At 38.2% G+C, this 22697-nt stretch overlaps 1 protein-coding gene and 1 long non-coding RNA gene across 8 annotated transcripts in view; one reads left to right on the top strand and one right to left on the bottom strand.

Moving 5' to 3' along the window:
• The window catches only part of C7H15orf41 (chromosome 7 C15orf41 homolog), a 243501-nt gene that overhangs the window by 191001 nt on the left and 29803 nt on the right, over positions 1-22697 (top strand). The window lies entirely within an intron of this gene.
• LOC103885743 lies at positions 4640-13036 on the bottom strand. Of its 2 annotated transcripts, none has more exons than XR_004185205.1 (3): positions 12235-13036; positions 10538-10626; positions 4640-8410 (listed from the first exon to the last, which is right to left on the bottom strand). It is a non-coding gene; the product is annotated as an uncharacterized LOC103885743 (long non-coding RNA). The 2 variants fall into 2 exon arrangements; XR_649018.4 differs by having other exon boundaries at positions 12667-13036.

The following is a 22697-nucleotide window of genomic DNA, read 5'->3' as shown; positions in this document are numbered from 1 at the left end:
GTGACTGAAAACTGAGGTTTCTCTCCACTCTTGCCAATGGCACTTGGCTCTGAGGGATTTTCAGGATCTAGGGCTATTGGTCCCATGGTGGATGGGGCAGTACATCCATTCCTTATTCTCTAGATCTGTGCTGTTCAACAGAACATTCTGCAATAATGGAAATGGTTTATATCTGTACTGTCTACTACCATAATCACTAGCCTTATATTGCCATTCAACACTGGAAATGTGGCTAGTGTAACTGAGAAACTGAAACTGTAATTGTATTAGTTATTTTTTATTTTCATTTTAATATTACACATGGCTAGTGGCTACTGTATTGGACAGCACAGCTCTAGATCTGGGGTAGAGGCTCTTTTCGTTCTGACATAAATGGCTGGGGCATTCTAAGGCTACCCAGAGAAGATCACTCAACTCAGCCTTAAAGTATGGGATGAAATAATTCCAGGCAGAAGCAGAACATGTAAAGCAAGACAAAAACCAAAACCGAAGCATGGCAGTGCTAAAGAACCCGGCACATTCAGAGAACGGTCTCTGACTCTACATGGCTAGATATTATGATAGTGTAGGTTGGAGGAGAGGTACTGGGAAAGTGGTCGGAAGTGAATTTTCTGAAAAGACCTTTCAACTTGTCAAGCTAGGGATAAACCCTTCAGGGTGTTTAAAGGTGCTCCTGTAATTGTTCTGAGGCTAAGAACTCTGACAAGTAGTTATCTGTGCCACTTGGCAAACGTCTCCAGTCCTTGACACCTCTGAAAGCTACTTCCTGCACTGCACACCAGCAGCACAGTTTGGCATGGAATGTCCTCCTGAAGTTGAACGGCAAAGAGATTTCTTATCGTGGTTTCTGCCGATGGCTACTGTGTAGTACTGGTTGTCAGGGAAGATTCTTCTCGGGGACCTGAGTTCAGGACCACCTTCCCACACCCCCAGGCACCTGCTGGCAACTACCTGACAGGTGTGTGTGTGTGTGTGTGTGTGTGTGTGTGCACACATGCGCGCACACGAGAGGGGAGTCACAATCATACCCCCTTAAAAGTTACTAGAGACAGGATTTAAACTTAGATGAAGGGTCACTAGTCCTCCTCCAATACTCTCCAAATGTTAACAAACTGGAAATTCATCTAAACAAAATAAGCAAGAACTGTACCTACTCTGGTTGTTATTTTCCCCCAGTTGATAAGTTGAGCTATTTGGAGGGGACTTCTGAACCATGTGTTTTTCCTATACTAAGATTTTAAAAGTAATTCAAAACATTGATTTTCACGGACCTAAGACAGTCTAAAATAACTTGAACCAAGAATTTAACTTTTCATTTAGAAGAAAAAAATGTTTTCCTCTGAAGGGTAGGGAGACTTTGCAAAGGTTATCATAATTCACATGTTTTCCTTACTTAAAAAGAAAATACCAATATGCTGTTGGTAGTTTTCCTCTTTTTCTTCTGAATCTGATTCTGCTTTGACTTGAGTTTTGTTGGTAGAACAGTTGCAGATTTGACTCTTACAAGTCAAACATATGACCGTGTGATTAGTAGACTTCCTCAGGTGCACAGTAGGTTACTCAGGCCATCTTACACTCCTAGGACTGGTCTCCAGGAGAAACAAAGTGAGAAACAAAAAGAAAATAAATCTGCTGCATTATTAAATTTGTGCTCTTGACGCCTGCAGTTGTTGACTGTAGCAACTGGGGGTTAAACTGTCAGCTTGACAACTTGTAAAGCTCTTTATCATAGAAAGCAAGAAAAAAAATCAATGCTGAATTACCTCAGGAATATTATTGATGACCTAAATGTCATTTTCTGTTTTTATTACTTTTTATTGTATTTAGCTTGTAATTCAAACCACTTTCTAATTAATTTGGTTTGGCTCAGTTGGAAATAGAAAAAGCTAACTATCTAATAGGTGACACATGTCGCAGAGAAACCTTACAACATCCCCATTTCCCTGAGATCAATCAGCCATGAAATAACTTACCAAACTTTTGTTTTTCTAGCAAATTCTTAAGAAATACAATGAAATTAAATTTGTCTAGTCCAAAGAAACGAGAAGAAACATGAACGAGCAAAAGTGACCTGAAAGCCCAGTTTTATCTAGCTATAATCTCTCTCGTAGTTGTTAAAATATCCCGAAGCACTCGATCATGTTGCATTTTAATTTCAAAGCCATGTGTTGTATTAGCAAAGTGCACATGTTCCTGATTTGAACTACGAGTTTCCCGGCTGTTAACCAGAATTCTCGGCTGGCACGGACAAGGTCTCCAGGAGGTCAGAGGCCTAGAGCCTACATCTTGGTTAGATCTTACCCGTGTGGAAACCAGAAGCCTGGGTCAGGCAGCAATGCCTGTGACAGGCCCTGATTAGATTAGGACTACATTTATCAACTACACAGAGAGCACACTTAACCTTTCAACTCAAAGAGTCTTGATGTACCTTTATTTTAAAACAAAAAGGTGAATGTTACTCTGCCAAAGTCTTGGTCCAACAGCAATGAAGTATAACATGCAGCTTTTTCTAATTTCATCTACTACCAGATTTACACAGGGACAATATGCAAGATATATACCCTGGCAAGTGTTTTATCTGTTTTCTAAATGTATAAATATGATATTTTGATATTTATAGAAAACTACTTCATAATTTTACATTATATTCTTTTTTTTCTTAAGAATTTAGAATTTTTCTTTGGTTACTACCTAGATTTACTTACTGTATATATGTATGTATGTATGTATTCATTCATTTAGATTTAGTTGATTAGAACTGTTCTAGTAATCGATTAATATATCATGAAAATCCATCTGTGGAAGGAGTAACAAACTGCTTTTAGAAATTTGATTTATTTTTATTCTCCCAAGTATTTGGCTTAAATATTTCTTTGAAACATCACTTAATTTTTTCAAATGTGTGGTTTAATTTTCTAGGAAGTAACGACCAAACTTTTAACAAGACAAATTGGATAATATAGTTTTACAGTAGGTTTTTCAAGTACGGTCCATTCACATTCTTCTGATGAGCCTTTGATCAAGTCTTTCACTGCTGGGCAGTCTTACCTCACAGATTTAGGATATGTCAGGGACATGTCCTCCTAAATCTGTATTGGAGAGAATATTCAGGGAACATACATGGTGGTGATAGAATCATGGTATGGGGAATGGTCTGAATTCACTATAAATGAACAACTGAACTCTCTCCATTCATTTATCTTCTGGTTCCTCACTGAGCACCTACCGTGTTGATGAGGTGGAGAGAACATTCCCTGGCCTCTTGAAACTAACTTTACTTTCTCAGTTCTGCATCAGAGTCCTTGTCCTATGCCAGTGCCAAGTCACATAGAACTAAAAAATATTTTTCTTGGTAATCATGCACAGGCTGTAGCCTTCAAAGTAAAATTATTCTTCATGCTAAAAGGATGGTGTTTTCTGTCATTATATTGTTTCTGTAGTATGCTCGTTCAGTTGCGTAAACTCATTTTATGTGACATTTATAGGATCCTGGCCTAGAATGCAGGTTCGAAGGAGGAAAAGGCAGCAAAGAGCTTTGGTAGAAATAATTATTTCCCTGAGTAAAAGAAAGATAAAATGGGTTCATTTAAATGATAGTAAAAGTGGTTGCCAATCGCCCAACACAGTGATCTCTTTTTTTTTCCCTTACTTAACTGAAATCTAAATCTTAGAGCCATTTTGAACCTTTTCTAAAACATGAGGTTTGTTTTACCAATTCACTTTCATTTGGAAATAATTTTTAAATTTCCTATTATATCATAAACCTTGAATTTCAAAAACTGCTGCATGAGTACTGTTTTCATCTCTTTGTCCCAGTCTTTTTGATGGCACACTTCTGATCTTAAGGTTATATAATTTTAAAGGTTATTCTGAATTTGATATTTACCGGGAAAAAAATACTTATCAGTGGGGATTATCATTATCGTGGTTGTTGATAAGCACATTTTTTAGCAGTGCTTACTTAACTGGATGTGTATTTAATAGATCCATCAGCAACATTTACTAAGCCCAGAGTGTGAATAGAATTAAAATGTTTTCAATGTTGTGGCTAATTAGCGATGGGGGAAAAAAAGAAATACTTGAGCTTAAATTGTTTTAATAGTTTCCTCAGTTTCTAAGTAAATCTCTGCACCCACACACCCTACCACACTCATTTGCTCACTTCAGGTCAGCTTATGTTGGACGAACCCTTTTAGAGTAACGCTTTGTTGGTTTTTAGATCTGGAAAAAAAAAAAATGGTCCATTGTCCATTCCCTCCCTTTCCCTGTTTTTCAGAAACTTATTTTATATTTAAAGGTTGCCAACATTCCAGCTATCAAGGCCACACACAATCAACCATTTGGACATCTAATCAACATTCAGAAAACATTTATTGAGCCCCTACTGTACACCAGATTCTGTTTTAGACATCAAATTTGCATGTCAAGGTTTCTATTTATATTTTTATTTTTTGAGACAAGATGTCACTCACCCAGGCTGGAGGGCGGTGGCCCAATCTCATCTCACTGCAACCTCCGCCTCCCAGGCTCAAGCGATTCTCCCACCTCAGCCTCCCAATTAGCTGGGACTACAGGTGAGCAACACCATACCTGGCTAATCTGTGTATTGTTTATAGAGAGAGGGTTTCACCATGTTGCACAGTCTGGTCTCGAACTCCTGGACTCAAACCATCTGCCCACCTTGACCTCCCCAAAGTGCTGGGATTATAGGCATGAGCCTGTGCGCCCAGCATCTCAAGTCTTTAAAGGCAATTGGAAGATATAGCTGATGACCTAGTTAATTCTGCTGGAATTGGAAGCGTCTGAAATGCTTGGATGATCCCTTCTGGGTCTTCACTTGCTTGATTTTAGGATGTTTCTGCCCCTTGTGAAGAGAATGCAATGTTCAGCGCGCTCAGGAAGGTAATCCTGAATATCAAATACCAAGTTACCACAGGCCTGGCTTAGACTGATTATAAGACCTCTGCCAGTTTTTAGGGTTGTTGACTTTGTCACGGTCAGGTCTTTTCTGCCTCTCACCCACTGCTGTTAGGAAGTCCCGAAGCTACTGACCCCCACAGATGCCTCAGATTGGAAGGACACACATCAGGAAAGGATGAGAGTGACATGGGATCAGCCTGGAAGGGAGTCCGAGAAAGTGGAGGAAGGTAGAGGGTCTGTGTTCCTAGTGGTACTTAATTGAATCTGAAACTCCTTTTTCTGGCTACTTATCATTTTACCCTCTGCTACCAACTTTTTCTCCTGTTTTGCCTTTAATCTAAAGTATTTTAATAAGGCTCCTTTCCACATTCCTATCCTCTGCAATTGTTTTATTTCTCTCCTTGCGATTATCCCAGAAAAGAGTATCTATACGACTTGATTTTGAAATGTTTCTTAGAATTAATCAATAACACCTTGAGGTTTTCCAGTTTAATTTATATGTATTTATCTTGGCATACAGTACACATCTCTCTAGCATGCAATTTTGTAGTTGTTTGGATGTTGGCAGGTTTCAGGGGTGGGAGGGGAGAAAGTTGTATTTTTAGCTATAGTGATTCACTTTGTAAATGGCGCACACTGTCGTCTGTCCTCCAGTTGATTTACTACATATGGAATCAACTCACTCTAAGCACACCCTACAATTTCAGTGGTTTACAAAACCAATAAAAATATAAAATGCTGAAATAAATATTTAAGATTCCTTTTCTGCATTGCACTAAAGATATGATGGAAATAAATTGTAAAAGAAAGTATTTGCACTTGAGGAATTCAGGTAAAAGTCATGAAGCTATAATTAAAAACAGGATTGTAGGAGCCGAGTACGATTGGGGGAGATAATTAAATTTTACCATTTGTCTTATTTTTAATCATATATTCATTTACACAAAGCCAGTCTTGATGGACTATAAAATATACCATATGTTGTCATTTTAAAATAAGGTTTTGTATTTAAATTTGGCATGTCTGCTATGTGGCTGTATGCCACCACTCCCTGCATCAAAATCCTTCTCAACACGGGGCTTCAAGGAAACCACTACCAAACAATTCGAGTTTCCTAAACAATGAACCTATTCGCTATATAATTTTTAGATGCACCTCCAGCCTTACTCCTCCTCCACAGACCTTCTGCTCTAGCTGGCGCAGTTTTCTTATTCTCTTACAAACATGCCAGCTTCTTTCATCAAAGATCAACTCACAACCCAGCCTCTAAGTTCATTTTTTCCCTTTGGTGTTCAAATCTCAGTCCCTACAGAAAACTTTTCCTGGAGACTATAGCCCAAAGACAGAGTTCAGCGGTTCAGATTTAATGGAGACAGCTGTTCAAAATATAGATTCCTGAGCCTCCCCCGGACCACCTTACTCAGATTGTGTCTAAATCCAGGAATATGTGTTTTATCTTGCTCCCCAGCAAATTCCTATGCAGCTGCTTGGCATTCTCCATTCGTGTTTTGGGAACCACATGGGTGATGGAAAGAATCAGTAATTCTGGAGTCTGTTGGACCTGAGTTCAGATCTTAGCACCTGTATTTATTAGCTGACCAAGTTACCAGACTTCTCTGGGCCTCAGAGGCTGCAAAATTGCAGTTTCTTTCCCAAAGACTTTTTTGTTTTGTGTTTTAGAAGAAGGATGCTATGAAGGTTTAAGATACCACCCAACTAAGTTGGTACATCAAGTAGTATGAATATAGTCTTCTGAAGATGGTCCTATGAAATGGACTGCTTTTCTCAGTGGGGTGTGGTAGCCAGTCTCATTTACGGTGTGGTCATACTGAGTAGCAGTGGCATTTCCCTCCCTCCCTTCTTCTAAAGTTCAAATGAGTTTTCTATCTTCTCTTTGATCCAGAACTCCCATAGTGATTTACGTTTAGAATGATTCCAAATGGAGAGTGAGTCTCAGTTTCCTGTGCATTGAAGCATACGACTATATACCATAGTCGTATGGTATATAAAGATATTGGGAACACTAGTGCCCGTTTGGAACCTGAGACTATTTAGATATTAAAGTAGATTTCAGAGCCATTTAAAGGAGATTTTTCAATTCTTCATTCAGGAAAAGAATGGCAGAGTCTTAGAACTGGAAGGGACTTCAGCCCTCTTATTGAGTCTACATGCCTTTATGCCAATAAATGCTTGGATCAGAAAATCTCATTGGCTCACCAAGCTGAGTCAGGAAACCTACCTGTAATAAGACATGGGTAAACCAAAACTATCAAACATTTTAAATTGCTTTAAATTGATGTTTTAACCAATGGCTGTCATCTGTTTTAGTATAATTGAATTAACTCGTATAGATAGAATCCTATTAGGCAGGTGGATTCCTTTATAGACTACCATATTTAGATACACACCTGCACCCTACCTTCTCAAAAGCTTTTGAAAAGGAGTCTCTCCCAAAGGTTGATTTGACTATCAGCAGTGGAAAAACCTTGAAGACTTAGGTAACCTCATTTACTAAAACAAAAAGCAAAGTGTGTTTGTTGCATATTAAGTACTTGTCATGAGATGGATTCTGGACCAGTGATTTTATAATCATTAATTCTATGCATATCTCTTATTAATTCTAATAACTGTGCAGTAGAGTAGATACTATTATCTCTATTTTACTCAAAGGAATACTGAGGCCTGCTCAAGGTCAGAGAACTAGTAAGTGGCCAAGCTAGGAATCCAACACAAGTCCAACTCCAAGGACATTTCATAGCAAGAAATGACAGACCATTATTTAAGCTGAGGTTTCTAAAATTTTGAATTCAATATTAATTATACCTATGAACTTTCTCCCTGCATAACTTTGCACAAATGCAAAATTTTGCATACAGTTTCAAAAGGTCCAAGGACACCCCAAAGCCCAGGCTATCACCAATGAGTACGTAACTCTAGATTTAGCTTGACAGGAAAGATTGTTAAATAATTACAAGATAAATAAACAAATTCCTCATGTACCTCACATGTTGAATTTAGCACCATGGATGGTAATACAAAAGAAGAATCGAATGAATGCCTGTGTTATATTGGGCTTACATGTAAGTTACAACTGGGAGTTCAAGTTGTTCTTTTTGAGAGGGCAGCTATATCATTTTTTAGACTACTTTAAAAAAAATCACACTCTAGTACTGATATTTGCTTGTAGAAATAATAGTAATAAAATTTAAAGATATTAGGGCTAAGCAAGACCTTAGACATTATCTAAGATTACAGCCTTTTCAGTTACAGATGAGGAGAAAGGGCCTGAGAGTCTCTGCAGTTTATCCAAGGTCACACAGCCAGTTACAGTCAGGGTCACGCCTGGAGCCTGGGACTTCAGATTCTTTTTCCCGTGCTTTTCCTACATTGAACTAACTAACTCATGGTATGCACATCCAAAGAAACAATAGGTGTCCATTCTGCATCTTGAGTCCATTCCTTTCCAAATGACTGAAGCATGTTCTTGCTCCTTTGAAAATAAAACAGTAATAAGAGATTTAGCACAGATATCCTTTTCAGTCCTATAAAGATTCAGATAGAAGCTAGAGTACACGCATGAAATTCAAGAATATGGCACAGATGCCGGAGCCATGATGCTGCAGTGAGATTGGGAATACTGGTCTGTTGGACCAGAGTTACGGATTATCATAAGCTCAATGATCTTTACTCAGATCAGTTACTCCCTCACTTCTTCATTCATCCACAGGTATTTATTGGGCACCCAAAGGTGGGCGAGGCCCTGTGGTTGGCCCTAGGAACAGAGACACATAGATCCAGCCCCTGTCCTCACCAATCTCACAAGCAGGAGGGACTTCTTGTTTCCTCAAAAGGTTTTCTCCTTAGAGGAAAATATTTCAAGTTTGTATGAGAGGGATATTGGCCAGTATACACAGTTTTTCCTGCAGCAGGGATTCCACTCCCAGAAGTAGTCATGGATTGTAAACAGACTAATTAAGAAATAGGATCCTGGTATTTTTTTTCATGAAGGTGATAATTACCAACCCTGGCTTTTCAAGAGTATCTCTTGTTATCTTAAGGAATATTGAAAAATTCCCACAATAAAAGCAATTCTCATTTCTCATAATTTATACACTAACTTATTGTTAAATGATAAACACAACTATAAAAAAGTTATGTGGCAAAAACAAGGAGGAGATGTGGCTGCTCCCAAAAGGTTATTCCATTAGATGATCAAAAATGTGATGATGCCACAGCCATTCACATTTTACAAGAAAATGAGGGAAAACCGCATTTTAAATCTGCCAATTTACTCCTAGTAAATCATCACTCTCTAAATTAACTAATAATTTAGCATTTTTGTTCCTACTTTAAAATGATTCTATACTAAGCTGCAAAATGGTGATGGCATTTTCGGATTTTGAATTTTTATGACAAGTTCAAGTTGCAAGCAAGTCTTTTAAACCACAAGAGAAAGAGAAAGAGCTTACAAGCAAGCGCACTTGAGTGTGTGTTGAGATGAACTAATGCATACAGAAGGAGTTTTCATCAGGGATTTCTGAATGTATTATAATGCAAATTACATTTTTAAACTGACCAAACATTGAATGAAATAATTTATTTTAGAAATATTTTAGTCAGATGACATTTCATCATCAAATAACACTAAACACAATAGCCATTTCCTGTAAGACTATTGTCTTGAGCCAAGGGCTTAAAAAAGAAGATAAAACTTGCCTTGTTCCAAGCGTAGCATTGTACTAACAATTGTTTATTACACTACAGAAGAAAAGAGTTCTGCCAGCCAGACATGGTGGACTGGAAAAACATGCCATTGTGTCAGATCATCCCAAGAAATCTCCATTTTTTCCCTCCTCTCCTAATGATGTTTGACAAGTGGAGATGAATTTTTAAAATCCAAGTCTCTTTTATGCCATTCATTGCGATAATACTATAAAATCTCTCCTCGGGTACTCAGAGTATTACAACATCAATGACCTGTCAGCAGCTGCATACAGTTTTTCTTTTTAAGACTATGTAAAGCTATGGTTAAATTCTAATTTTCTAAAATAGGTATAAGTATGGGGAAAGCCAAAATTAAGTGCACTTTTCTTGCTAGAAATCAGACCACAAATTGTACATTGTGCTTACAAAGATGATTAAGGCGGTCCCAGCCGCACACCAGCAGTTCGGCAGATTAATTGGAGCATGCAGATTTGTGTAAAAACATATGTTAGGACTGGAGTAACCTTTTTTTTTTTTTAATGCTGTTTAAAAGTTTTTTGCAAGTTCCTGTATATAATTTTCACATTATCTGATCCTCTCTTAAAAGCCTGAGTTTAAATTCATATATGCTCAATATTTAAGCATTTTGTCAAAATGGGAGCATCTTATTGATACCTTTCGTCCAGTTAGTTGGTGGCAACCTTTTTCATGTAGGAAATCCCAGTGTTCATTATTTTTTTAATTGTTGCATGATGAAACCAGAGCCACTTGTTTAAACAAGGCATAAATTTAGGAACCAAACAGAGCTAGAGCCTCAGAGCTGTGATACACATGAACATATAGTAAACACGAGAAACGTAAGCTGGAATTTGCTGAAAATATGATGAAAACTGCTTGCCGAAGTTTAATTTACCTCTCTATTTGTTACGACTTGTTGGCTCGACACACACTATACCACAAAGGCAGCTAAACCCACACTGCTCATAATGGTGGCACAGACACCTGTAAGAGACATTTCAGAATATCAGCCAGTATTTTAATAATTTTGCCTAAAAACTCATTAAATTAAGATCAGCAAGTAACTCTAAATGAAGAGACATATAACCCATTTTGATGTAATATAAACCTCATTTATCCTGACTTTCCACAGGTTTCCACAGTGTTCATAAACTAAGAGAAAATGAAAGTAAAGCAAATAAGGAGTATTTAGAATAAGTAAGCATGCATGTCCTTAATACAAAGTTGACTTCACTTTAATTGCAGTTCAAATCTGGAAGGCTGAAAATATGTATTTTTAAGGTAACTTTTTATTCCTTTAAATTGTCTCAATCCTATGAGTTTATAACATTGTTATTAAAAATAACACTTACCGGGTTACAGGAGAGACTTTGAGATAAATATACAAAGTGCCTGTCAGAGTACCTGGCACTTTATAGTAGGGGCTCAGTAAAGAGTAGGGAGAAAGTGGAGGAGGATCACTGGTAGCCATGTAAGTGGTGCTAAGTTTGGACAACGAGGCAGTTAAGTTAGTTATTTCTAGGAAGAAAAAGGAAATTAGAGTCTAACAAGCAATAATTGCTTGAAGCAATTGTAAAGGACTACACATGTAAATCCCTTGCCATCCAAAGATAATGCAATTTAGACAATATAAAAGTTTAAAAGGTGTAATAATCACTGGTCTTTTGCCCTTGTTTACTTAAGAATCTGTCTGTTGAAAATCTTCCTGTTGCCCTTATTATATTTGCTTTGCAGCAGTGAAGAATAATCTATCTCATTCTATGGATAAAATCTCCACTCTTCAAATTTTTTAATTGTTGGAATTTAGTTGGATCTTATATTAAATAATGCATAAACATTGAGTTATCCAATCTTATCTCTTTTTCTGTGGCCCTGCTTGCTAAGTAAATTCTCCCCCTTTTAAAAAATGTCTTTATGTGCTTGATATCTCTCCTCCTCTTTGCTACTTTTTCCTTCAGTACCATAAACATAATTGTTGCACCATGGGGCTCTTGCTAGAAATAGGCTGGAATTCCAATGAGCTCCACTTTCAAGACAGCTCCCCAGCTGATTTTGTAGTATTGCATGTGTGATTTTTCCCTGCCCAAGTGACACCGCCAAATACTATTAACTTAAGCAGACCTGTTTTGGCCATGAGATGGCCTATCTTTCTGAATTAGCTAAAAGGTTGATTTCAGATGTCAGGGTGCTGCCCTTGTAAAGGTTTAGTGTACATGTACAGCGTCACCAAAAAGGCCTCTGTGGTTCTTACTTTTGCACATTTCTGAGAATGGGATGAATGATTCACATTTACATGGAGGATATTCCCAGCCATTAAGCCAGCCAAGGGAGATATCTATAAGTCCATCAAAATAGCTAAGCTGTTCTCGTAGACTTCGCTTCCCATCATAATAAAATTATAAATTTAGTAATTTGCAAAAAGAGGCACTGAGAAGTGGTGACAGCATATTTCAGTAATCTGTCTGATGCTCTTCTAGGCTCTGTGTTAACCAGAGTCCAGTAGGCCTCACACTTTGGCCCGTGAGCCCTGGTGGTTCAGCTGAAAAGCGGTCAGGTAATCACTAATATTCCGGACTCATATGACTTACTCACCCAGGGAGTTGTGTAGTCATGAATTGAAGCATAGGACATCTGTGTGGCAGGAGCAAGGGCCTCTACGAAGACAAGCTACACTGATACACCCATTCACATACACACCTTAGATCAAAGAAGAGCCACTGATCAGAGCCTGAGCTGCTGATTGGGCTTGGGACTTTTCTACACATTGCAACTTGAAAACTTGCTCTCCAGTGGCCCAGGGAAAAACTATTCCCGTTACCTTGTGCAGATAACTAATTGGAAGTTGAGCAGCACTCAGGAGTTCCAATACTTTTTACAGAAAGAATTGGTAGTTAAGCTATAATTCTTGAGCTGAAGATTTATTGTAATGAGAAACTGCTTGCCGAAGTTTCATTTACCCCTCTATTTGTTAGGACTTGTTGGCTTGACACACACTATACCATAAAGGCAACTAAACACACACACCTCTTAATGGTGGCACAGACACCTGTGAGAGACAGTTCAAAATATTGGCCAGTATTTTGATAATTCTGCCTAAAACCTCATCCAACTGAGATCAGCAAGTCACTCTAAATGAAGAGACATATAACCCATTGTGATGTAATATAAAGCTCATTTATCCTGACTTTCCACAGGTTTCCAGAGTTCAATACTGACAGTGTTCATAAACTAAGAGACAATGAAAGTAAAGCAAATAAGGAATATTTAGAACAAGCAAGCATGCATGTCCTTAATACAAAGTCGACTTCATTTTAATTACAGTTCAAAGCCGTAAGGCTGAAAATATGTGTTTTTAAGGTAACTTTTTATTCCTTTAGATAAAATTGTCTTGATCCTATGATTTTTTTTTTTTTTTTTTTTTTTTTTACTTTGAGACGGAGTCTTGCTCTGTCGCCCAGGCTGGAGTGCTGTGGCCGGATCTCAGCTCACTGCAAGCTCCGCCTCCCGGGTTCCCGCCATTCTCCTGCCTCAGCCTCCCGAGTAGCTGGGACTACAGGCGCCCGCCACCTCGCCCGGCTAGTTTTTTTTTTATATTTTTTAGTAGAGACGGGGTTTCACCGTGTTAGCCAGGATGGTCTCGATCTCCTGACCTCGTGATCCGCCCGTCTCGGCCTCCCAAAGTGCTGGGATTACAGGCTTGATCCTATGATTTTATAAGATTGTTGACACAGTGAATGGTACAAATTGGGTTATGTTATTTATCACCTAACTCTATTAAGAATGCTTCTTGGCTTTTTATCTAAAAAAACTATAATATGTCTGAAACTGTGCTAAATGTATAGATTTTTTAAATTGTAGTCATTTGTTCACTGTGTGTGTAGTGTACTTCCCCCCATTGGACACATGTCATTGTGATAATCTCTCATTTGTATTCTGTCAGTATTACGGTCTTTTTAATCCTGTGTCCTTCTGATTGCGTCTGTGGACACAAGTTTCATAAGGTCAATTGTTTTATGACACACAAGATCATATTAGACCCCAGTATACTGGCCACCAATATACTGAAGGCTGCCCATCCCACATCTAACCTGCTTTTATTCTCTTTCTGCTGTGTCTGCTTTTATCTCTGTTCTTTTCTTCATGATCAATCTTGAAAGAGTCATCTGCATTCAGGGTCCCTACTTCCTCATGTCTCTGAGTCTGTCTCCACCTCCATCTCTGGGGTGTAACTGCTCTGGTAGTACCTCCTTGTTGTCAGACTCGGTACAAATGTCTTGCTCCTTCTCTTTTTTGACCACTCTCCTCTCTCTGACCCTTTAAACCCACTCTTGACTTCTGTGATGCCACTGTTTCCTGATTCTCTTTCCACCCTGTTGATGCCTCTCCGCCTGCATAATCATCTTTGCTGGTTCCTTCTCCTCCAACTGCCTCTTACATTCCTGGCCTCACGTTTCCATCCTCACACCCCTGCTCACCTCCTCCAACAATCTTGTCTAGGTGCCTGTCTTCGCATCATTTCCAGACATGTGTCATCAGATTCAATCTTTTTTTTTTTTTCCAGATTTATTCTTTTAACTGGCTACTACACTGATTTTCAAACCAAGTTCTAGGGAAGCCCTGAAGTACCAGGCATTTTTACCTCTGCCCTGATTCTTACCTATACATGCTTCTCCATCTCATATCCTCCTTCTCATCCTTCAAAATCAAATAGAAATTTCACCTTTTTAGTTAAATAAACCACCCCTGGCATGTCATTCCTCCACCTCCATCACTACCATTGAAATGTGGTAGCTTTTCAGGCATTTCAGTGCAATATCAGTAGCTGTGCTCTCATACTCTTAACCCACATTTTCATTTGCATTAGCAGGGATACTGTATGTAATAATAAGAATGATGCAAAGTTAGAAGGACTACTTTTCTAGCCCTTTAAAATCAATAGTCACTTGTATATAGTTTATTCAGTCTTTTGTTATTTGAATATACTATCTCTCATTGTATCCAGAACCATCTTAAGATTATAGTGAATATATGTTAACTCCCCAAAATCTACTTGTTTAACTAATATTAAATAAGTTGTTGTTATTGCACTATTGTGATAATACATATATTTTTACATCTTATTGTTAATAATTCTGAAAATTAGATTTTAATTGTATTATAGAGATAGTCTGTTCTGTCACTTAAGGACTGATTTCTGTTTGTTTGAAAAACGTCCTTTTGTTTTAATTTCATTCCCAATATATACCCATAGGAATCATAGCAAAAGACCAAAGACTAGGTAATATGTATCATATATTTAGATATGTATCATAGATTTAATATATGTATTAATATGTATCATATATTTAATATGATATTCATACTTTAAATGATGTTATTCATACTTTTTAATAGAAATTGTACAACTCACAGTTGTGAAATTGAACTAAGACCAATATATTTTCAGTTATCTGGAAAGGTAAAATATTGCCCCACATTTAAAGAGAAATATAACGATAATTTTATGTATATAAATTTGTTTTTGTTTTTGTTTTTGTTTTTGAGATGGAGTTTCACTCTTGTTGCCCAGGCTGGAGTGCAATGGTGCGATCTCAGCTGACCACAACCTCTGCCTCCTGGGTTCAAACGATTCTCCTGCCTCAGCCTCCCGAGTAGCTGCGATGACAGGCATGCACCACCACACCTGGCTAATTTTGTATTTTTAGTAGAGACAGGGTTTCTCCATGTTGGTCAGGCTGGTCTTGAACTCCCAAAGTGCTGGGATTATAGGCGTGAGCCACCACGCCCAGCCCTATAATTATATTTTTTTTAAAAAGCAGATGAGTAGTTTGAACTCAGGCATAATGTTTTAATTTTTTGAAGCTCTAATTAGTACATCCTGACGGCTAAAAATTAATGTTACCTTCAGAAGTTTTAGGATACCTGACCAAAAATTTTTTTAAAAACCCATTTCATAGATTTTAACGGTTTGTCTATGAATACAAAATAAGAAATAGCTTGTCAGAAGGTGATGTCAGCAAAATGTGAAATAGCTCAATATCAATTAGTTTCAAAACAAAATTACTTAAATATATTTTAATAATGCTTAGCAATTCTATCACATTTGTAGCATTTAAACACTCTGAATAATTATCTTTTTTTATCTCTGTATATAAGATAAGATGCAAGTTGTAAGGACTCATTTGATAAATGTAATAGGGACTATAGGGTAAAATGGTTCACCAAAACTTTCCAGGGTTCCTCAGTAAACTCTGAACAAGAAATCAGAAGACCTGCATCCTGATAACTCCAGTGTCTTGCCAATAAGTCTCTGGGAAATCACTTAGTTTCTCTGAATACTTCATCCTCCTAAATAATGGATTCGCATTTTCTAGAAAGCATAAAGTACTGTACAAGTGTAAATTGGAAGAACTGTGTTGGTCCACACATAAAATACACTAACACTAATAATAGCTGATGAGCTTTAAAAGAATCGCAGAAAACTCTCATAATGTGTTACGAAAGTTTACGAATTTGTGTTGGGCTGCATTCACAGCCATCCTGGGTCACGTGCAGTCCGCAGGTTGGACAAGCTTGCTCTAGACTGACTGTCCCTGGTGCTTCCATTCCCTGCATAATTACTGTCGTTTAACTTTGGGTAATTTATGTACATTTGTCCAAAGAAACTGACACCCGCCATTCACACATGCAAGTTGAGGAGTTCCAAAATTGCAAACCATTTTCTTGAGCTAATTATGTTCAATCCTTTAGAGTAAATAAATATAGAAACATTTAAAATAAAGTTTAATCAGATTATGGTAAACTGTTTGGAAAAGAAGGCAGTCATTGAGTGAATATATATACTCTAAATCTTCTGCCACCTTCTTAGTTTTTCAAGGTGTGTATTTTGTTAAAAAAATTAATGGGTGAAGGAAGTCTGAAAAAAGATTGGTCAACTGGTACAAAGTTATAGTGACATAGGAGGAATAATTTCTGGTGTTCTGTTGCACATTAGGGTGACAGTGGTTAACAGTAAGGTACACTTATTACAAAATAGCTAGAAGAGAAGCTTAAGACAAAGTCCAAACATCACACTGTGAGTGTAAAAGGCTTCCTCTTAAAATTATGCCCCACACATGATGTCCTTCCTCCTCATGAAAGTTATTATTTCCATCCTCTTCTGAAATGTCTGTTCTTGTGCTGGAAGGTTTGAGAGCAGCAACTGACTATCAAAAGGCATTATAGTGAAGAATCTTCAAAACTGACATGGGGCTAGTGAGTCCTACCAAAGTCAGTCCTAGAAACCATTGAGTAATCTAGGGTGAGATAAAAGAATTTGCCTTTCAAATGGTGGCTGTTGGTCTGTTTCAGTAAAACTAATGCTTGATCCATAAATAAGCCTAAAGGGTGTTATAAATGTCGGGAGCTGTGGGTGATTGATCTGTGTTGGGTATATCATGAAAATAGACTGAAGGCACAAGGGTTGCTTCCCTGCGGAAATCGTGGTGGTAAATTGCCATATGTGTCCCCATGATGGACCTAGCTGATCTGATTGTGGTTATAACAACTTTACAGACTGGACTTTTGGTCTCTTGAGATCTCCAGTGTCTTTCTGTGAAGTCTAATAAATGAAATAGCACCTTGCTTTCCAGCCTCAAGCACAGAACTGGGTAGGGAATTGGAACTGTTGCCAGCAATCTTTCCCAGCTCTAAACTCTAAATGCACCTTTTCCAGAGTTGTTACTGTTCAGAAGTCTGCCTAGAACTGGATTTGTGTTAACCTAAAAGGTAAGGAAGGTAGGCCAGTGTTGCAATATTGCATGTCACAAAGGTTGAGGTGACCGAACCATACTGTTAGACTAAAGGTACAAGTTTTGCTGTTCGGCAGCAGGGTAGAGTGACTCTAGTTAACAACAGTGTATTGTATATTTTAAAGTAGCTAGAAAAGAGGGCCTGAATTGTTCCCAACACATAGAAATAAATACTTGAGATGATACCCTAAATTCCCTGACTTGATTATTACACATTCTATACATGTAACAAAATATCACATGTGCTCCATAAATGTCTAAAATATTATGTATCAATTTTTAAAAAATTAAAGGTTGAGATGAGCAATTTAAACTAAAAGGGAAAAGTTCCAGTTCATTTTCCTCTAAAAATATTCCAGCAAATTCCCTGGGAGAAAAAACATAAAGCATGAAAAGCAGTAAGTTTAACTTTTCTCTGACTATGCCAGTCAGCACCAATGGCTCTTTCTTGTTTTAAAATAACAGCAACTTTAGGTTCAGGGATATATGTGCAGGTTGGTTATACAGGTATGCTTTTGTCACAGGAGTCTGTTGTACAGATTACTTCATCACCCAGGTACTAAGCCTAGTACCCAATAGTGATTTTTTTCTGATCCGCTCCCTCCTCCCACTCTTCACCCTCAAGTAGGTCCCAGCATCTGTTGTTCTCCTCTTTGTGTCCGTGAGTTCTCATCATTTACAGTGGCCCTCTTTCTTGAGGAAGTAGGAAGGCTCGTCAAGTGAACAAAGGCAAATGAATCAGTAAAGCAAACAACAGCGGTTTTTCCCAATCATTCAGTCTATCTTATATATGCCGTAAGGTTTGACATCTAAACTAGACCTACACAAAATAGCTATGCAAAGATACTGCCTGACTTTTCTCTGTATTATTCAGCTATTTAACAAATATTTATTCAATGTCTACTATGTGCCGTTAACCACTAAATGCCAGGTAATAATGAAGTTGACAAGACACTTGCCTGCACAGAGCAAAATATCTAGTGGAGGAGATAAACATTAAACACAAATAAATGTATAATTGTAAGATCTTTTAAACTTATAGCTTGGCAACAACAGAAGAGTCTTTTTACCATTTTGTTTCTGAATTCCTTAGAATCATAAATCTTGTAAGTCTACATAAAGGCCAGAAATCCATGTAGGTTTTATTATAGCATATATCTGTAGAGGCGTAAGTATCTCATTAAAAATAAATTTAAAACCTAGTTATTGTTTATGGAAGACATTGGACATAATATTAGGAATGTTTGTTATTTAGTATATAGTATTGAATAAGTATTTGGACTCAACCAGTTCTCAAAGCTAGTTGGGCATATTTATCTTCCTGTTTCCTTCAACAAGTGTTTCTTTTAAAAGTCATCATCAATTTGTTTTTGCAGTAGTCCTTTCTATAATGGAGTTGGGTGGCGTTTTCTCTGCATTTGGTGTATTATATTTTGCTAGGCTGCCAGGGACTACACCTACATCAACAACTTCACACAAAGTAGGGCCTTTTGTAAGCATGAGATGCTCACAGAGTACTTCAGATATTATCTTGCATTGGCCTTAGCCTGGTCTGTTAGTTCAGGCCCTAAAAATAAACACATATTAATCAGCTAATGGCAGCATGCGCAGACCAGCATCCAAGGACCTCAGTCTAACCTCATGCAATAGCTTGTCTTATGTCACCCAGGATGAGGCAGTTTGCAGCCAGGAATGCCTCTGAAAGAAAGACAGTCACAAGCTTAACTAAATGTTTAAAATAACCTTCTAACTCCTCTTCACATTGACAGATTGCTTTCAACTCAGTGAAATCAAACCACAGCCCCAGCCCCGGTGGCTCTGTGGGGCCATCTTAGGGCCACGGAGTTTGTAAAGTAAAACTGCAGGTTGTCAGAGCATCCAAGTGTAGCCCTCTCTTGTCTTGTTTTTAATCAAAAAACAATCAGAAGGGAACTCACTCCTGGAAGTCCTTATCTCCATAAAATTCAGCTAATGACTCCTGCTAAGTTAAATAAAGTTTCTGTGTAACTCACTAAGGAAACTGTTAGCTGTTCACCTCGTGCCCACAGACTTCTCAAAGAATACAAATCGGGGGAACCCTGTGGAGCTGGGCTGTGAGTGTTTATATACACATACTTTGTGCCAACGACTCCGGAAAGTTGAGCCTTCAGTATAGTTTTCAATTTTTTTGAATGACAGTCTTTTTTCTGTATGGAGTGGAAATGAGGTGGGGCTGCGGGGCAGGCTGGATTTGTTTTAATGTACACTTTTCTTGAATCTGTTTATCCCCAAATAAGTGAGCTGCAGTAGATACTTTGGTCCAGCACAAAGTAAATATTTAGCTCACAGATGCCATGCAGCAACATGGCCCGGAGTATTTGGGTTTCAAGAAAGAGCATCACCGTCAGGCGAAGGGCTCCTTTGTACTTGATAGAATTGGGGTTTCTACCGGTGTAGCATCCCATCGGGCCCTCCAAACACCTTGGTCTGCTCTACTGTGCCCTTCCGGTCCTCATCGGCCACATTCCCACCCCACCGTTAAGCTGTGTCCTGCATGGCCATGATCTTTCTCCTGAACTTTCCTGCACGGTCCTCAAAGTCCCCCTGATCTTTCTCTCCACTCGATCTGTATGTGCCTCTTCCTTGAAGGATCTCCCCCTCTTACCCACTCAGTGAACTTTGGCTTCAGGACTGAACCCAGAGATCACCTCCCCTCTGCTCAGAGCCTTGCCAGGTAAGAATTAAGTGCTTCCTTCTCTGGGCTAGCCCAGGGCCTTCTGCACAGCTCTCTTATGACCTGTTTTTCTCATGCACCCATCTTTTTACCTGCTTGTCTCTCTTACTACCGAGAGCCCCTGAAAGACAGGAGCTGGGTTCATGTTATCTTTGCCTCACCAAAACATGGCCTCCTTTTCAGGAAAGCAGTAGGTATTCCTGGCCCTATTCTGCAGTGAGGGGGAGGGGAGGTAGCATTACAAGCTGACAAGAGCACTATACTAGAAGGAAATAGAGCCAGGTCCATGCTGACAGTCCTCCCAGGTGATCTTAAGCAAGTCACTTGACCTCAGAGAGCCTCAATTTCTTCAGCTGTCCTATCCAAATAATGCATTTTTTGAGGATTAGATAAATTACTTTACACTTTGTGAAAGTATTTTAAGAACTGTGAAGCATTCCTCTCCTCATCACTTGAAGAATAGAACCAGAGTTCACTAAAGCTTATCCTGCCCTTTGGATCCAGCCCTGCATTTTTCTGTACTCACGCATGATCCTTCAACTGTTTCTTTACAAAGCAAAGTTTTTGTGCCTTAACTTGGTATTTATTTCCTGCAATTGTCTGATAAAATGCGGCTTCATTAATCGTAAGAAAACAAAGAGTTTGGGCAGCTTTAGAAATTGCCGCTGGCCACCGGGCTTCCTAAAACCCCATGGCGTGATCCCCACTCTGCCTTAAAGGCCAGCTTCAGTGTCCCAGTGCTTTTCTGTGTTCTTTTTGCAAGTGCCGTGCCCAGCAGTAACCATCTTCTGTTCCGCTAGTTATCTGTTTCCATTATTATCTTCTTCCCTGAGACTTTGAGTTAAAAATGCTCTTCTATTTTCTGTTGTTGCTTTTTTATTATTTTCTTACTGTAGTGGAAAAAAAAAAACATAGTATTAAATATGCCATCATAACTTTTTTTTTTTTTTTTTTTTGAGACGGAGTCTCGCTCTGTCACCCAGGCTGGAGTGCAGTGGCAAGATCTCGGCTCACTGCAAGCTCCGCCTCCTAGGTTCACGCCATTCTCCTGCCTCAGCCTCCCGAGTAGTTGGGACTACAGGCGCCCGCCACCACGCCCGGCTAATTTTTTTGTATTTTTAGTAGAGATGGGGTTTCACTGTGTTAGCCAGGATGGTCTCGATCTCCTGACCTCATGATCCGCCCACCTTGGCCTCCCAAAGTGCTGGGATTACAGGCGTGACGTCATAACTATTTTTAAGTGTACAGTCTTAAGCATGTTTACATTTTTGTGCAACAGATCTCTAGAACTTTTATCTCACAAAACAAACTCCATACTCATTAAACACTAATTTCTCCTTTCTCCTACCCTTGGCAACTACCTTTCCACTTCCTGTTTTTATGATTTTGACCCCTTTAGATACTTTATTTGAGTGAAAGCATACAGTATTTGTCCATTTATGACTGGCTTATTTCATTTAGCATAATTTATATCCTTGGGGTCCAATCATGTTGTAGCAGTGACAGGATTTTCCTAAGACTGTGTAATATTCCATTGTACATGTGCATTATATTTTCCTTATCCATTCATATATCTATCAATGGACATTTGCGTTGCTTTGTTCTTTCTCTTTTTAAAAAGCAAATATTAAAACAAAGATGAACTATTAAACTTGGCAAGATTTCAAAATGCTCCTAGTCTGAAATCAGCATATCAAAAAGCTATCTGCACCCCTATGCAGCACTATTCACAAAAACAAAGATATAGAATCAACCTAAGTGTCCATCAATGAATAAAGAAAACGTGTATACATACACAATGGAATACTATTTGGCCATAAAAAAGAATAAAGCCATGTCACTTGCAACAACATGGATGAAACTGGAGGTTATTATGTTAAGTGAAATAAGCCAGGCACAGAATAACAAATATCACGTTTTTGTTCTTATATCGGGGCTTCAAAAGTTGATCTCATGGAGGTAAAGAGTAGAGTGATAGCTACCCAAGGCCAGGAAGAGTGTGAGTTTAAGAGGGTAGGTAGATGAAAAGAGGTTGGTTAATGTGTACAAACATACAGTGAGAAGGAATAAGTTCTAACGTTCAATAGCAGAATAGGGTGGCTGTCGTTAACAAAAGTGTACTATGTATTTCAAAATAGCTAGAAAACTAAAGTGTTCCTAACACATCAAAATGATAATTATTTGAAGTAATGAATACCCTAAATTATCTGGATCATTATACATTCTATGCATGTAACAAATATCACATGTACCCAGTAAATATGCAAAATATTTATATACCAATAAATAATAAAAAATTTTTAAGTTTTTGGTTTAATATGAAATGTATTCAGGATGGTACAATGAAACTTCATTGCCCTGAAATTGGTGTATGCAGCCCTTCTTTGTTTTATGAATCAGACTTAAATGTTCAAGCAGGCACAACAGTGTCATGTAGAAACTTATATTTAAATAACATTTAAATCCCTGACATCTGCAGGATTTTCTGTCTAGTCTCTTTTAAAGTAGAGTTTCTCCTGGTCTCATGAAGCTGATCAGCTCTTGCTTTTATT

Source organism: Papio anubis, chromosome 7 (assembly GCF_008728515.1).
Source record: "Papio anubis isolate 15944 chromosome 7, Panubis1.0, whole genome shotgun sequence".
Taxonomy (NCBI): Eukaryota; Metazoa; Chordata; class Mammalia; order Primates; family Cercopithecidae; genus Papio; species Papio anubis.
Note: the sequence above shows the minus strand (reverse complement) of the source record. Positions and strands in the feature narration are given on the sequence as shown.